Raw genomic sequence first — 14,453 nt, 5'->3', positions numbered from 1 at the left:
TTTCACCGCCAGGTTTATCGCTGCGAACCTTGAGCCGTTCAGTCATCGCCGCTCATTCCGAATAGGGCTTCTTTAGCCGCTCTGAAGTCCTTGAAAAAAAAAAAAAAAGTAATCATCATCATCATAATAGCCGGACTGCAGGGCGAAAGGCTTTCATACTCATCCAATTAGCATGATCCTGTGTTAGCTGCATCACACGTCCTGCCCATTTATTCGTCTTGATTTCGACTAGAATGTCATTAAGTCGAGCATTCATAGAAAATGGTCAGTGCTGCGTCACTGAATAGAATAAAAAAAAAAGCCAAAGAAAAAAAAAACATACCGCCTTGCCCCGGGTGAGGATCGAACTCACGACCTTCAGATTATGAGACTGACGCGCTGCCTACTGCGCTACCGAGGCGGATGTCGCTGGCGGTGCTTACGGTTATACTTGTGTTTTCCAAATATTTCATTTGCCGCTTCCTCGGCTGCCGTACGACACAGCAAACAGAAGCACACCCAGATGTCTAAGAGGCGTTAGTACAGCAGCCATCAGCGGCGTTTGAAACTCATTTACAGGATAGAAAAGGCGCTGTATCTGTCACAATTCTCCGCGTACGCATGTACCATATGCCATAAAAGGAAGGGAGGAATGTGAACCAGTAGTCAGTCACCCTCTTTACTCGAAGCATCATTCACCACCACATTCGCAACAAATGCGTAGCAGAATGCTGCACTCCGGCTTTCGGCTTTCGCCTTTCACCACTTCGACAAAGCGCCCCAAGTGTGCCGTAATTTTTTCGGCAGATCCGAGCAGCGAGCCAAGCGACACATGCATTTGTACTCGCGCGAACACTTCGTGCAACGCGTGCCTCCGTCGCGTTCGCGTGAGTTTTCGCGTACATGTAGCTCAGTCTTTATGCGAGGCATTTGGACGACAGGGAAGTGTGACAGATACATGCGCCTTTCCTTTCCCATAAAACCAATTTTACGCGAAATAGTCGCTGAATATAAGCCTCCCAGCAAATATAAACTTTGCACTGGCTTTGCAGCAATAGTTACAATAGTGCCCTACTCTCACCGTACCTGGTTTCTAACTTGCCCATAATAAAAATTTTATAGGGCGACTGGGACTTCGCACCTCGTGATCTGCCTTTTTGTGTTGCACCCCGAGCGACGCTCTGCAAACACGAAGAGCAAAATGAAGGCAAGCATTCCGCGCTTTCGGAGATCGGATCTACGCATATAATAAGAAAGAATGCCTCTCTCTTCTTTCCCAGGAAGAATACAACAGTGGTTGACTGACAGGTCTCCCCTCACGCTAACCTCGTTTGTGGGCAGTGCACGAGGTGACAAAGGAGTCTGTGAGCGGAGGGTTTCAAAACACGTGCCCATAAATCAGCTAAGGTGAAAGCTAATCTTGAAAGTTGTGCTAATCGACTACGATGGAACGTTTTAACAGCGATGCTGTTTATGCCGTTTAAGCCGGAGGTTCCGTCTATTATGCGCAGCCGAATTCGTTCGCAGTAATGAAGTCACCGTGACCGATGACTTCACCAGGCGATTCAGGCATACACGAAGCTGACCCCGCCGGGCATGCGATACAGGTTTAGAAAAGACGCAATATCTCTCAATTTTCGCCGATAACAGCAGATCGAAATGAGTCTCGTTGAAGTGTGATCACGAAAGAGCACTGCATAATCTGCATTGGAGTAATGCGAAAGCACGGATGCTGCTGTTGGTACCCATTTTAGTCTTTAGTACTTTCAAATTTCGCGCCAGTCACTTTCTATGCCATTTTTCTGCTCTGCTTCTGGCTGCGCGACGTCACATCCTCTAAGTCACATCCTACTCGTGTGGCAAACCCAGCGCCATAAATAAATAAATAAATAAATAAATAAGTCACATTAATTCACTTCTTTATTCATTTTAGTCTTTGGTACATTCAAATTGCGCGCCAATCCCTTCATATGCCCTTTTTCAGCTCTACTTTCAGCTGCGTGACATCACATCCTTGATGCCACATTAATTGATTTCTTGTTTACCCGTTTACCCATTTTAGTCTTCGGTGCTTTCAAATTTGCGCTATAATCCCTTTATATGCCGTTTTTCAGCTTTACTTCCGGTTGCGTGACGTCACATCCTTGCAATCACCCTAATTGACTGTTTTAACTAACTACTTTAGTCTTCGGTACTTTCAAATTGCGCGCCAATTCCTATGCCCTTTTTTTTTTGGCTCGACTTCAGGTTGCATGATGTCACATCCTTGACGTCACTCTAATTGACTGATTTAAGAAAAAAAGAGAGGGAGAGAAGACTTTATTGACACCGATTAACTATTTCAGTATTTGATTCATTCACAGTGTGGCGCCAAGCGATTCGCTAATGAGGCCATTTTCACCTTTACTTTTTAATTGTTTGCCTCTAATTAATTACCCAATTAACTTGCTGGCCTAATTATTTTTCACACACAACATTACATCACCCTCTATCGATTGACACCACTCATTAACCTCTATGACTTTTCAATTACAACTGCTGCGGGCACGGTTTTGCAAATTACGCGCCAATGCCTTCCTATGCCCTTTTCCGGCTCTACTCCCGGTTGCGTGACGTCACGTCCTTGACGTCACACTAACTGCATACTGACACATTTAATCAACTATTTTAGTATTTGATACATTCCAATGCGGCGCCAAGCCATTAATTCGCTAATGAGACCATTTTCGCTTTTACTTTTTCATTTTTTGCCTCTAATTAATTACACGTTTATAATGATTTTTTCGTACACAACATTACGTCACCCTCTATCAATTGACACCACTGATTAACCTCAACAACTTCTCAATTACAACTGCTGCGGACACGATTTTGCCTGTTTGACCTGTAGTTAATTACCTTATTGGCCTAATTATTATTTCGGAAGCAACATTACGTCAGCCTCTATCGATTGACACCACTCATTAACCTCTACTCCTTCTCAATTACTCGCAACTGCTTCGGACATCATTTTGCGGACGAGGACAGAAATCCGTGAACATAGCGAAGTAAGCTCTCGCATTAATAACTTCAAACGCAAACAGTATCGATGTGTCATCAGTCACGCAATACAGCAGGCATCAGCGGCGTTTGAAATTCGTTTAGAGAAGACGCAGTATCTCACATTTCGCCGACGACAGTAATACAGTAGGAATCAGCGGCGTTTGAAATTAGTTTAGAAAAGACGCAGTATATCTCACATTTCGCCGATGACAGCAGATAGAAACGTCTCGTCGAAGTGTGATCACGAATGACTTCAAACAATATTGGTGTGTCATCAGTCACACGAGTATGCCAATCTGCCATATTTGTCAGCTGGTGCATAAATGCAATCCCTTATTGTAACCGTCATATTTTTAAACTAAGCCCTCCTCCCAGAGCGCCCCTGAGTTAGACACTAACGATATGAACACGTTCAAGGTCTTTTTTAAGCCTTGATTAAAAGAGCACACTCAACCACTCAGACTGAGTCTTCGCCCTCCCAGGGGCTGTTAAGCCCGAGGAACGGTCATCAATGGCAGGAACCGAGTGTGAGCACACGGTTCCATAGCCGGCTTCGCGCTCAGACGAAGACTCTCAACTCCTCATCGTGGTTGAGTGTGTTCCGAGATCGCGACTTGCGATTCGGCAATCATCCTATAGAAATGATCCTATGAAGAATGATCTTGATCATCACTCGGTCGCGACACATAGCTACCTCGTTCGGCCACATACGGTACGCAAGTTATAGTGCGAAAAAGATTTAAAATAATTGGCAGGTAAAGTGTTATTCAACCGCTTTCCTTATATATTAGAATTTCGCGGTTCGTTTACCTTGAACTGTAATTCGAAAGATTTAATAATGCATTGCATATTTGAAATAATGGCAGAAACAACACTCGATACAGTGAAAAGAGACACTTGGCTCGATTGCCAGGCCTAATGCTCCTCGTTGCTTTTTCGGAACAGCGCCAGCAGTCCCGCCTCCGTGGCGCAATCGGCTAGCGCGTTCGGCTGTTAACCGAAAGGTTGGAGGTTCGAGCCCTCCCGGGGGCGACTAATTTTTTTTTTTTATTTCTTTTTTTTTTTTTTTTTCCGTGGCGCAATCGGCTAGCGCGTTCGGCTGTTAACCGAAAGGTTGGAGGTTCGAGCTCCCGCCTCCGTGGCGCAATCGGCTAGCGCGTTCGGCTGTTAACCGAAAGGTTGGAGGTTCGAGCCCTTCCGGGGGCGATTAATTTTTTTTTTGTTATTTCTTTTTTTTTTTTTTTTTACGGTAGGCCTAATGCTCCACATCTCCGTTAGCAACAGTGGCAGTAGTCCCGCCTCCGTGGCGCAATCGGCTAGCGCGTTCGGCTGTTAACCGAAAGGTTGGAGGTTCGAGCCCTCCCGGGGGCGATTGGTTTTTTTTTTTTTCTTTTTTACGGTGTACTTGTTCATGATTAACGCCTTTATAATAGTCGTCATAACAAACGGGATGAATGTAAAAATATCGATTACAAGGAATTTAGAGTGCATTAATTGCTTTGAAAAAGTTAACGTAATTAGGTCGGAATCAGACCTATTACCTTTGGGTCCCGAGTCATGCACGCTACCCAAGGTCATCGAGAAACGTGGTTAAAGGGATGCCTTTTCCCTCGTTCATTGTAAGGGCCGCTTTCGGTGTCAGGTTTAAGGAAGGGAGATTACATGTAGATAAGGATCACGCGCTTTCCATACATGTCACAACCGTTGCAAATATAAAAAAAAAACACAGCGGACGTCGCCTTCTCTTTAGATAGACGTATCAAACCTAAGCATGAAATGAATAGACCTCTCCTGACCTATTCACGAGACTGATTGATTGATTTATAGGAAGGGAAAGGCGCGGTAACTGTCTCACTTGTTTTCTGTGGACACCTCAGCTGCGCCGTAAGGGAAGGGAGGAAGATGGGAGTGAAAGTAGAAAGAGAGAAAGAGGAGCCGTAGTGGAGGGCTACGGAGTAATTTCGACCACCTGGGGATCTTTAACGTGCGCTGACATCGCACAGCACGACCTATTCACGACGTCACGGCCGCCACGTGGCTTGGCTTGGTCGGCAAAATATTCCCCTGCAAGCGGCGTGGTGCCGAGGATTCGGTTTTGTGTGTTTTTCTCAATGGCGTTAAGATCTCACGTGGTGAAAAGCGATAAACGATCGATGACGATCAGCGGCACGTGTTTCTTCCGCTCTAAGCGACGCAAAATGTTGCGCAGACGGAAGTGACAGGCGTCATTCACTGACAGGCCTCGATATTGTACTAATTGACCGTAAGCATATTTTTTCTGGTATTTCTTGTGAGAACGAGCAAGCACTAATTAGTTGTCGTTTTTTTTTATTTTTTTTATTGCCCTTCCGAACTAATCGTACTTGAGCGCTGACCGATAGCGCTCTCAAAGGCCCGAATGACATGTCATCACATGTAGCGCTTTTGGAGCTTCTTGTTCGGCATTGAATTTATCCGTGTTGAAACAGCTCCAAAGGGCATGTCAGTGGCGTGATCGCTCAGGTACATCGGTATCCCTGACGTAATCGCAATATATAACGCGTTAAAAGGTCGCCGTATCTTAATCGCAAAGCAGTTTTACTGGCTTCATTTAAGTGCACTTGTGAGTATCCGCACGCGCTGCATGAATATTGTTATGTGGTATATAAAACGCGTTTTGTTACTTTCCATGCCGCTGGTTGTAGTGCGGTAAACGCATCACACTCGCTGTTCTGCACTACACTTACCGTGGATGGCATACGTTCTATCGCAATCAAAGGTTTGCGGGAGAGATGCTACCGAAAGAAGTTTAATGTAGCTCTACTTCGGGACCCATTGCTGTTTCTCTCTCTCTCTCTCTCTCTCTAGCAGCGGAGAAAATCCACGCTTCCTCGTAACACAGCTTAGGCGACTGGATTAAACGACTAGGCGGAAATGACTTTTTTTTTTCCTTCGCATTCACCGACCATAAAGTGGCAATAAGATATTTAGTTTGGCCGAACATAACACAAACTAAACATGTGTATACTTGGGAGGGAAATCACCAACCAGGCATGGAGCTCGCGCTTACACCGGTGTTATCGCTCATAACTTTCCGCGCTTCGCGGGGATCAGCAGTCGCTTTTATGAAGAATATTAAAAAAATATATTGATGTCTTACTATAGGCCTACATTGACGCCCATTCCAGTATGCTGATGATGTCATATGTGTTTCAAACGTTTGGTAGGATTTCACTCCCTTCGCGACGGGCAATGCCTGTTCTTGGAACTCAGCAACTTACGGAAAGTTCCTTTTTATTTTTTATTTTTTACTAAAGAAGAAAGACTAGAATGCTTGATAGTTGTGTGCTGATGAGCTCACTGTAAACCACGTCTTAATCACGTGTGCAAAACTCGAAGACCCGAGAAAAAATATTTTACTTCATTTTACAGTCAACGCTCCCAATTTCATCCAGCACTGCATTTAAAACATGTAATTGAGCATATTTATTTGTTTTAACATTTCTCAAGAAAGCTATTTTTTATGGCAACTTCAGATGGTTTACGCATCTAACCTTGTGTTTGGCGCATGACAGCCATAGTTTGCTTATGGGCCATAAAACCCCGTGTAACTATAACTGTTTGAACAGAAAAATAAGTGCATGATTTTGCTTATATTTCAAGGTGAGCATTACTAATGGGTGCAAGTACTAAGGAGTGTTGCATACGCGTGACCAATCTAAATATGGCTAACGCACAATTTGAGGCCAAAAACCGGGTGGTTTAAGCATGGCTAGAACCAAGTGACAGAGTGAAAACTTTGTGTTCGAACGATCCCGCGGCATGGCTTGAAGTTGGTGATAGAGCGTAATAATAATAATAATAATAATAATAATAATAATAATAATAATAATAATAATAATAATAATAATAATAATAATAATAATAATAATAATAATAATAATAATAAATATTAATTGGTTAATAGGAAAGGAAAGGCGCAGTATCGTCACACTTGTTTTTGTGGACACCTGAACCACACTGTTAGGGAAGGGAGGAAGGTGGGAGAGAAAGTGGAAAGCTGTGTGTTTTAGCGATTGCCTCTCTATACACAGCTCCTTTTCACTCGGCGGCTTTTCATAGTTTTTCTTAATAATATTAATAATAATTGGTTTACAGGAAAGGAAAGACGCAGTATCTGTCACGTTTTATGTGATTGATTGATTGATTTATTAGGAAGAAAAAGGCGCGGTAACTGTCTCACTTGTTTTCTGTGGACGCCTCTACTGTGCCGTAAGAGAAGGGAGGAAGATGGGAGTGAAAGTGGAAAGAGAGAAAGAGGAGCCATAGTGGATGGCTACGGAGTAATTTCGACCACCTGGGGATCTTAAACGTGCGCTGACATCGCACAGCACACGGACGCTTCTCCATTTCGCCTCCATCGACGTTTTATGTGGGCACCTGAACCGCGCCGTAAAGGAAGGGGGGAAGGTTGGAGAGAAGGCGGAAAGAGAGAAAGGGGTGTCTTAGTGGAGGGCTTCGGAGCAATTTCGTGAACCTGGGGATCTCTTACGTTACTGACAAAGCACAACACAGGGCTGCCCTCGTTCAAGTTAGGCTTTGGGGAAAGGAAGGCGCAGTATACATTTGAATGGACGCCATGTAATCGTGGACGCCCACACTTAAGGCTATGTCATCTGAAGGTCAAATTTAGTGCCACGCGAAGACCAGCTCTGCCTAGCGCAGTGATGCCCGCCGCGGGGGTGCAGTGCTAGGGTGTTGTTGTTGTTACTGTGGCTGTAGGAAATAAAAAGAAAATGCACGGGCCTGCTACTGGCTCTGTAGCTGAGCCACCTCCGCTGTCTCGTGCAGACAGAAGAGAAAATAGAGAAGGAAGAAAAGGAAGGGGGAAAGAAAGACGCGGGCCGCAACAGCCGTCGTCCACCACCGAAGCGGTGGCGGGTGCAATGACGGCCTGCAACAGATAAAAATTCGGTGGCAGGCTAGCCCCCGCCGCAAGCGGCGTTGACCTGCCGTCCCAGTCCCATAGGGCCAGGAACTGTCTCCCAGCGGTAGGGTGGCCTAGCAGTGGTTAGGATGCCCGACTACTGTGCCGGAGTGTACCCGCGGGGTCAGGTGTCCACAGAACAAGTGTGACATACTGCGTCTTTCCTTTCCCGTGAGCCAATTATTGTTCATTATTATTATTTTCGTTACTTCGCTATGTTCACATTTCTGTCCGCGCAGACCGTGTCCGCAGACCACGTCCGCAAAATCGTGTCCGCAGCAGTTGCAGGTAATTGAGAAGAGGTAGAGCTAGGTTAATGAGTGATCTCAATCGATAGAGGCTGATGTAATGTTGCTGCAGAAAAAATAATTAGGTCAATAAGTTAATTAGATAATTAATTAGAATAACTGGTTCACAGGAAAGGGAAGGCACGGTACCTGCTGCACTTATTCTGTGGACACTTGAACTAACTGATTTAACTGATTTATTTATAGGAAGGGAAGGCGAGGTAACTGTCTCACTTGTTTTCTGTGGACACCGCAACCGTGCCGTAAGGGAAGGAAGGTGGGGATGAAAGTGGAAAGAGAGAAAGAGGAGCCGTAGTGGAGGGCTACGGAGTAATTTCGACCATCTGGGGATCTTTAACGTGCGCTGACATCGCGCAGCACACGGACGCCTCTTCGTTTCGCCTCCATCGAAACGCAGCCGCCGAGGTCGGGTTCGAACCCGGGTACTCCGGCACAGTGGTCGGGCGTCTTACCACTGCACCACCCCGGCGGGGCACCTGAACTAGAACCTAAACCGCGCCGTAAGGAAAGGGAGTAAGGTGAGAGTGAAAGCGGAAAGAGAGAAACGAATGCAGTAGTGGATATGACGTCAAGGATGTGGCGTCACGCAGCCGGAAGTAAAGCCGAAAAAGGGCATAGGAAGAGATTAGCGCGCATTTTGAAGGTACCAGAGACTAAAATGGGCAAACAAAAAGTGAATTAAGCTACTGGAAGCAACTAGAAGCAACCAACAGCAGCATTCGTGCTTTCGCATTACTCCAATGTAGATTCTGCAGTGCTCTTTATTTTTATGCAATAATTACATAATTATTATTATTATTATTATTATTATTATTATTATTATTATTATTATTATTATTATTATTATTATTATTATTATTATTATTATTATTATTATTATTATTATTATTATTATTATTATTATTACTTTATTATAGTAAACGGCGGCATCTTGGTTTAGGGCTTGGTTTTCTGCTGTGTTATAGCTCGTCCGTCCCGACACGGGGGCAGCAACACTATATCGCCTGAGCATGCCAGTGCATGTGAGCTGTGTGCTGCGTATGAGTGCTGTGAAGTGAAAGTGTCTTCAGCACAGGATGGACCGCTGCTGTGTGCCGAACTTGCGTGAAAATTGTGACGGTGTTCAGAAGGTCCGCGTTTTCTCGTTCTCCGACGACGACTGGAGGATAAAATTTAAACTGGTCATCCACCGTAATGATTGGGGGCATCGGCACTATGCGTGATGCCAAGGTGAGATGTCACATGTCAATCGACACGGTTATTGTCGAATCTAAATACGCAGTAATTCAGTGATCTTAACTTATGCTAACTGACATTTAAATGACATAATGCGTGCGAAATGGTACCAGTTCAAAACACGACATGATCAGCTGTGATAATTAGTACAGCTGGCACCAGTTAACCGGCATAAAATGACACTTATCAGCGATAGCGGCACTGATAAGTATCATGCACTAGCACTAGCGATCGCCGTGGGATCAGCCGCGCGCCAGCCGGGAGAAAAGAGGTACTCAAAAGAGAACATTTCTTCATGTTCCGTGCATGCAGGTGTGTGAGCTATATTTTAAGCCTAAGTATCTCCGGTCTACGACGTAGTACACAGATTCAAATAACAAAATAGTAATTAACCTGACTCCGCTGCGACAATATTTCCAAAGTATCCATCGTACTTATCGAACTCTGCGCCGATTCGCGAGGAGCCCGCGGATGCAAACCTGATACCACGGGAGGCAATTCACACCTGCAAGAGGCCTTCGCGATGTCTTTCAAGCAGAGGAACACAAGAAGAGGCCTCTGTACGACTCTAACTCGCGGCGGCATATCTCATCTACTCTGGGATTGCCCTGCTTTTTCTACTGGACGCTCCGAGATCAAACCCTACAGCCTGAGCTATCGTTCCCTTCTAGAAACTGATGCTAACACACAGATGATATTTGCCAAGTATGGCTCGCTTAGTGGCCTGGTTAGAGCAAAGTGGTTCGAGTGACGACCTCCTAAACAATGAAGATTCTGTCTACTCCCTTTCTTTCTTTCTTTCTTTCTTTCTTTCTTTCTTTCTTTCTTTCTTTCTTTCTTTCTTTCTTTCTTTCTTTCTTTCTTTCTTTCTTTCTTTCTTTCTTTCTTTCTTTCTTTCTTTCTTTCTTTCTTTCTTTCTTTCTTTCTTATCATTCCCACCTCCTTCCTTTCCCTCATGTCGCCCTTGAGGTATCCACAAAGATCTGAGACATTTACTGCGCCTTCGATTTCCTTGCAACCAATTTTTTGCACTGATATGGCCGAGCCTCGAAATAGAAAACTTTTTAGGCCGTTTGCAAATACGTATGGTTCACTGCTGGGAGTGAACTTCGCTGCGCACATGCTCGTGCAGGTGGCGCTTATTTTCGAGTTCCTGGTCGAATCCCGAGGAGTGATCTTCGAGTGGGTAAACGGCAGCAGCAAGCTGCTGTCCGAGCCAGCCTCTGCCGGCGTTACGCCAGTGGTTGTCGGAGACGCTTTCGTCGGGCGCAGCCACTCGCTTCCGCCGGAGGGCAGGTTGCTGCTGGGTGCTATCCTGCGACCCGGCAACGGGTCCGCGCGCCTCCACGTTTGCGACGGGCGGGAACCACTGCCAGCACCCCTGGACACCTTCCAGGTCCTCGTCAAGAGGCCCTCCTCTGGAGAGCAGCTGCTGCACTGAACGGAGCTCCGGAGGCGCTCCACGGGGGAACTGGCTGACAGCGCAACTAGACTTTTTGAATGTATGTGTTTTCGGACAGTGCCAACGTAGTTCTCTTGCTTTCTTTCGCAATGCTTTTCTTTTTTTTTTTCACTCTTGTTTCACCAGACACGCCTCAGTACTCTTTTCTTGCTCCCTTGTTAGTGGCTAGGGTATACAGACGTGGAAACAAAGTTGCCCTCGTCTCCGTTAAAACGCTGCCGTGGCGAAAATAGAAATAAACGTACATCTATTCAAAAAATACTAACGGCATTCAATGTTCGGACGCGAAGCAGCGATCTCTCAGCAGAACCAGTTAACTGGCATTTGCTCCCAAGTCTTTTGTTGTCATACTGCAGCTTGCTCTATAGATAATCAGAGTGACACGTATGTTGGTTGCGGCTAGTATTTTACATCGTTTGTTTGCTAAGTGTGCTGAGAAAATTGAAAGAGAAAGATGAAGCAATCACGACTGGGTGCGTGTTAACTGTTATAACACATCCAGGGAGCCAAAGTAATTTAAATGTAATCAAAATAACGTAGTAACTTCTCAAAATTAAATTCCTCTCCGGAGAGATGCGCAGTTTCTTTATTAAACCACTTAACTAAGCAAGAGAGTCGGGATTTTCCCGTGTAAACCCGGGTGTGGCTAAAAGTTACTTGCTTACCTTGTGTTCCAACCTGTCCGGTGATCTCGAGTAGGCTTTATTGTTACTGTTTGATAATCAATTTGTTTCACTGATAGTGTTACCGTTAGGCTTAACCTTAGCCTTCTCATCCATACATGTCCTAAAAGTAAGTGCATCGAAGCCTTATCAAAGCCTTGGTATATATCTTCCCTGTCAGAGAACGGATAAGATAACAGTATTTGTTTAAACGTCTTCAGCAAAGCTGTGTATGAGCTGTTTTTTTTTAAATGGAATTATCATAATTTGAAATACAACTATCATAAAAACCATCCTCCTCCTTCTTTGTTCCTGTTTATGTTACGAGTCACTTTCCTTTTCATCGCGGACAACCCTTAGCCCCAATGTCATGCGCCGTTCAGCGAATATTAGCTCAATGCAGTCGTTGATCTATTAGCTATCAGATTTTGCTTCTTCACGCTGTTTCTTCATTGGCGACACGCTGTACTAAGTTTATTACCTTAGAGCTCACGTGTTTGCCTGGATATCCTTACAGCCGCCACCACGAGGACATTACAAAGCACCTGAGCCTTTCAGATGAGCGAGCTCAATATCTTTTCACAATTGTTCACAAATTCAGGACATACATATATTTTACTTTCAATCTAATGTAAGTCGCTATAGCCGCCTTGGGCCACGTCCAACGGACAGAGCGCTATGGTTGAACTCAATAGACTATGAGGCGAGCGCGGGGTTCCATGTTCGTCTAGAAATCTTCAACTGTGAGGTCCGCACGCGCTTTTATTCCCTCCCTGCGAACGGACAGTGAGCTAGCTGCCCGAACGGACGCCCATCCGAACTCAATCAGGCAAGGCGCGAGTGCCCAAGACGCGCTTGGACGCATCCGCCGAGAAATTACAGCCACCGTCCCTCGATCCCGACTGAAGCGCGCAAAGGAAGAGCGCGGCGCCGACTCTCTTGTTCGTCCTCCTCCTCTTCATCTCCGCTGTCGGCGTCGTCATCATTGAAGCGGGTCCCCAGTGGTGTTACTAAACGCGCGTAGGAACAAGACGGCGCCAAGAATTGACATGTGTATGTGGGTCACGGAAAGTGGCATCAGCGCGGCAATTTAGCGCGGACCGGCGGGAGCGAAGCGCGATCGGGGCAGCAGCGACCAGAGGCGCCCGCGTGCGGTGACGGGGGACAACGACAAACAAGAGGGACGAGCCTCCCATATTGGCCTTGTGTCGCGTGGCCTCTGCGATAACAGCGAGTGCGAGCCCACGCGGCCAGCCCGCTTCCTGGAGGCAGCCCCCGTGCGTGGTCGTAGCAACGGGCGACGAGTAAAGCGCGTTGGGCAGGGGCGCGTCGGCGGCGGCGGCGTGTCCGTGGCGAGAACCATGGGGCTCTGGAGGACCTCGGCTGGGGTGGTGGACTGTTTCCTCGACAGAAGACCTGGAATCGCCTTCGCGCTGGTGCTGTTGGTCCTGGGTTGGTCGTCGCCACCGACCAAGGGAGCGACGATGGCCGACGAAGACCTGTCTCTTATCGAGTGGTCACACGCCACCAACAGCCGCTGGAAGCTGGAGCAGGCGTTGAGCGGTCGCGTGGCTCCGTACGTCGAGGCAGACGTGAGCCAGGCGGATGGCATGGCCGTGATGGCCCATCCTCCTGTACGTTCGTGGGACCTGAGCCTGAGGGAGTTCCTGCGCATAGTGTGTGGATCACCTCGGAACGTGACGCTCAAATTGGACTTCAAATCCAGCGAGGTCCTGGACAGCGCCTTCGTGGACATGGAGAGCGCGCCCGTCGAGGTGAGGGTGCTTCTTTGTGTGTGCCGCCACGCCACGGCTGTTCATTTGAGATGGTTTAGTAAATGTTTTCTTGCATTTTCTTGCAGATCGATAGCTTAAAGTTGTCACCGTAGAGCTCATTGGAATCCGTATTCTTTGGCGATTGTTTCAGTGATAATAATTTGCCCAGATACTACTGACTTTGTTGTCATCTCTGACGTCCCAGGTGGTATGTCTATCAGTGAGGTTACAAGTGTTTGCAAGAATGTATTGCAGAAAGGATAAGACCTCAATTATTAGGACTGGCGGAAGACAGAGGGCAGACAGCTTTTCGCAACGAAGTTCACCGTCACAAAAGTGCTGAAGATCATGTGCTCATAGGTGACTGGCAATGTGGCGTGCTTCGACGTCTAGGACTACACTTCATATCCTCGCTCGCTAGGCTGACACTAATGAAATGTTCATTCGAGGGCTTCTGTGTTAAAAAAGAATTTCGCCAGTTTGAGAAACTAAGCCTTCCAGTCTGCGTTGCAGCCGATTGCAAAAATCACCGTTACAGGCTTGAATGTGCGCACGGTCACCGAATTAGTAAGCGTGAACGCAGAGGCACTTGGTACATACATATAGCCACCAGCCCTACCTGTGGGGATATGCAGCGGCCGATTTCAGGAAAAAACAAACAAACAAAAAACAAGGTGAAATGGAATGCGTCCTTTACCAGAAGCGAGCACGACAGAAAAACCCTTTCCACCCAACTGCGAATAAAAGCCGCTGCGTATCGCTATCTGCCAACGCTCCAGTGTTCCCACTCATAAATCTCATGACTGCACAGCCTTCCGGTGTTTGAATAATATTGCGCGTTTGTCTATTGCATTGTGCAGCGGCTTCGAAGCGAAGCACATGCAGAGAGGAAATCAGGAGAGCACGAGCATGCTCATCGATAATGCTGTTGGAGAGAGCGTCGTGCGTGCGATTGGCTGTTCTGCTTCGCGCGAAACAATGCCTGCGAAGCAAGTGTTACCACCGTGTTCTGATAGCGTTGCT

At 46.4% G+C, this 14,453-nt stretch overlaps 1 protein-coding gene and 5 non-coding genes across 6 annotated transcripts in view; 4 read left to right on the top strand and 2 right to left on the bottom strand.

The window, feature by feature from the left end:
• Window positions 1–14,453, top strand: part of LOC146196769 (uncharacterized) — a 49,035-nt gene that overhangs the window by 26,724 nt on the left and 7,858 nt on the right. The gene's annotated exons all lie outside the window — the stretch shown is intronic.
• TRNAM-CAU (transfer RNA methionine (anticodon CAU)) lies at window positions 328–400 on the bottom strand. The gene has a single exon. It is a non-coding gene; the product is annotated as a tRNA-Met (tRNA).
• On the bottom strand, window positions 3,474–3,685 carry LOC146196773 (small nucleolar RNA U3). Its single transcript, XR_014706252.1, has one exon. It is a non-coding gene; the product is annotated as a small nucleolar RNA U3 (small nucleolar RNA).
• On the top strand, window positions 3,980–4,053 carry TRNAN-GUU (transfer RNA asparagine (anticodon GUU)). Its single transcript has one exon. It is a non-coding gene; the product is annotated as a tRNA-Asn (tRNA).
• TRNAN-GUU (transfer RNA asparagine (anticodon GUU)) lies at window positions 4,154–4,227 on the top strand. The gene has a single exon. It is a non-coding gene; the product is annotated as a tRNA-Asn (tRNA).
• TRNAN-GUU (transfer RNA asparagine (anticodon GUU)) lies at window positions 4,319–4,392 on the top strand. Its single transcript has one exon. It is a non-coding gene; the product is annotated as a tRNA-Asn (tRNA).

This window comes from Amblyomma maculatum, chromosome 3, assembly GCF_055883805.1.
Source record: "Amblyomma maculatum isolate TAMU_Amacu chromosome 3, ASM5588380v1, whole genome shotgun sequence".
NCBI lineage: Eukaryota > Metazoa > Arthropoda > Arachnida > Ixodida > Ixodidae > Amblyomma > Amblyomma maculatum.
This window is presented reverse-complemented; position numbering and strand designations above follow the sequence as displayed.